Genomic DNA, 3,349 nt, shown 5'->3' with positions numbered 1-3,349 from the left:
ACAATCAGGGTAGTGGTAGAGAGATGTTAAAAGGTCTCTCGTAGGGCTTGGCAACCAACAAGACTTGGGATGGGAAATGGGACATGGAAAGTCAATAATTAAAGCCTCAATTTTCTCATTTGAAAAATTGGGTACCTACCTCAAAGAGTTAATTCCACACATTAATAAATGTATAGCATTTAGAACCATGCCTGACATTGTAAGATCTCAACTCTGATGTAATCACTAATTCACACAGTAAACCTTTCAAACTGCTAGGTGCCCGGGTAATGGACAAAGTAAGCAAACAAGGTCCTTGCCCTCATTGAGCTTTTGTGGTCCAGTAGGGGAAATAAATATTAAATAAATGTATACCCAAATATTAAATAGAATTAAATTCTACCAAATACTATGAAGGATGAGAATAAGGTGCTGAGAAAGAACTAAGAGGGAAGACCACTTTTAAACAAGGAAGGTGTAAACCCTGATAAAACAACAATCTGAGGGCTGAGGCATATTAGCCAGGGCTCAAAGCCTGAAGTAACAGAAAACTCCTTCCCTTCACGGCTCCAGCTGTACCACTGCATCTCCAGAAGTGTACTGCTCTTTCCCAGTACTTCCCCAGCCCCAGAATGGGCTTTCATTGACCTGAGTTGAAGTTGTGATATTGCTTGGTTGAGCCTGGAGCTGGCCTGTAAGTCCTTAAGGCACAGACAAAAACATCAAGTGTCTACAAATTAAGGATGAGGGAGTGTTTTCAGAGTGGGTGGGAAAAAGTATTCCAGGATGAGTGCAGCCTGTGTGAGGACCAGAAGCAAGAAGAATGGAAGAGTGGAAGAGGGTCGTGTGGCTGGAGCCCAAGGGGCAGGAGGGAGAAGCAAGCTGGGGTCAAATCATGTAGGGCCATGTAAGTCATACGGATCTTGGATTTCATTTTAAGAGCACTGGGAAGACACACCTGAAAGATCCCAATGTTTGAAGCTTGACAAGCTAGAAGCATCAGTTCTAAGAAACTAGGATCATAGGAGGAAAGTGGTAAGGGTTAGGGAAATACGATTTGGACAAACAGGGGCCACCACAAAGCTGATAATCAGAAATGCTTAACAGTCTTGATTGCCCACTGATGAGGTTTGGCTGTGTCCTCGATCAAGTCTCCCCTGAATTGTAGCTCCTACTTGTTATGGGAGGGACCCAGTGGGAAGTAACTGAATCATGGGGGCAGGTCTTTCCCATGCTGTTCTCATGATAGTAAGTCTCACGAGAACTGATGGTTTTATAAAGCGGAGTTTCCCTGCATGAGAATCATTTGAACCTGAGAGGCAGAGGTTGCAGTGAGCCAAGATCACGCCACTGAACTCCAGCCTAGGTGACAGAGTGAGACTCTGTCTCAAAAATTAAAAACTTCTTCACTACATAACCTCTTCTAGCTACTGCCCCTCCTCTTGTCTACCTTCTTCAGCAAAAATCTTCAAAAGAGCTGTCTAAAGCCAGTTTTACTCCTCAGCTGTTTTCCATCCATTACAGACTTCCAGTACCAGCACTCCACCAAAATTAATGTTGTCAATAACATCAACTTTGCCACACCCAGAAGTCAATTCTCAGTCCTCTTTTTCCTTGAATTCTCAGCAATACTGACAGAATCATCACTCTCCTTAAAATATTTTCCTCCTACTTCACTGGCCTCTTTTCCGTCTCCTTTGCTAGGCCTCTTTCCATCCTCTAAAGTTGGGAGAACTCCAGGATTTGGTCCTTGGTACACTTTGAATATATTCCCTCCGTAAGCAGCTAACCCAGTTCTATGGATTTATATACACAGTACACAGTGAAAGGCTGGTATACATGTCAGAGCCAATGGCATACAAAAGGCTGACTAGAACTTTACTTTGAAAAATAAAACTAAATATCTTAAAATTTTATTTTACATTATATTTAACAAAGATTATACTTACAACTACACAGTAACTCCTAGAACAAAGACAAAATCAAGTTTTGTTTTGGTGACAGTTTTCTGACAAGATTAACAAAGCACAATGGAAAGGTCCTCCATTTGACTTTCAAGGAACAATCATAAAACAGTCCCCAAGTGCTTGGCATTACAGGCATGAGCCACCGTGCCCAGCATGCCTTTACATTTTTAAAATTATTTGTCCCACTTCCTGGTACTACTTAAACCATTCTGTTGATTAACCAGGGTAATTTAGTATCAATGAAACAATAATAATTAAAGAGTGAATGACAGGACTACTTGTCAACAAGACTAAACCTTATCAAAACTTCATAAAAAGAATATTATGATGTCAATGTCCATGTTCCTCTATAATGGGTCAATTTTTTTTTCTTTTTTTTGAGATGGAGTTGCACTCTGTCACCCAGGCTGGATTGCAATGACACAGTCTCGGCTCACTGCAACCTCCAGCTCCAGGGTCAAGCAATTCTCTTGCCTCAGCTTCCCAAGTAGCTGGGATTACAGGTACCCGACAGCACACCTGGCTAATTTTTTGTATTTTTAGTAGAGATGGGGTTTCACCATGTTGGCCAGGCTGGTCTCAAACTTCTGACCTTGTGATCCACCCGCCTTGGCCTCCCAAGTGCTGGGATTTCAGTGGTGAGCCACCGCACCCGGCTAAAATGGGTCAATTTTCAAAAGAGGGAAAGAGGCAGGGGAATGTGAATGACAAAATCGGTCCAGCTCTGCTTTCATCTCATTCTGTTCAGTGTCTGTAATGGATGGATTCACTAGAATTTCTGCAACAGATACAAATAAAAAATATCAATTTAATATAATTAAAAGCCATTAAGACAAATGACATAATACCGTGGCTATATATTTTACACTTATAAAATAATTGGGCCGAGTTCGGTGGCTCATACCTGTAATCCCAGCACTTTGGGAGGCCTAGGCGGGGGAATCATGAGTTGAGGAAATGGAGACCATCCTGGCCAACATGGTGAAACCCCATCTCTAATGAAAATACAAAAATTAGCTGGGCATGGTAGCATGTGCTGTAATCCCAGCTACTCAGGAAGCTGAGCCAGGAGAATTGCCTGAACCAGGGAGTTGGATGTTACAGTGAGCCAAGATCGCGCCACTGCACTCCATCCAGGCGACAGAGTGAGACTCCGTCTCAAACAAATAAATAAATAAAAATAATAATAATTGATGATAGATTTCCACTGATATCATTAAACTTCGGGAGTCTGTGATTCAGTGATCTCAAGTTCTATATCAAAAGATAGAGACACCCTATTAATCTAGCAAATGTCAATTAAACAAAATTTTTTACTAACATTCGAATGTTAATTTTTAAATGTCCTCCTCAAATAACACAGAAACTTTCTTTCTTTTTTTTTCTTTTTTTTTTTCCAGACA

This window comes from Cebus imitator, unplaced genomic scaffold (genome assembly GCF_001604975.1).
Source record: "Cebus imitator isolate Cc_AM_T3 unplaced genomic scaffold, Cebus_imitator-1.0 Scaffold204, whole genome shotgun sequence".
Classification (NCBI taxonomy): domain Eukaryota; kingdom Metazoa; phylum Chordata; class Mammalia; order Primates; family Cebidae; genus Cebus; species Cebus imitator.
This window is presented reverse-complemented; position numbering follows the sequence as displayed.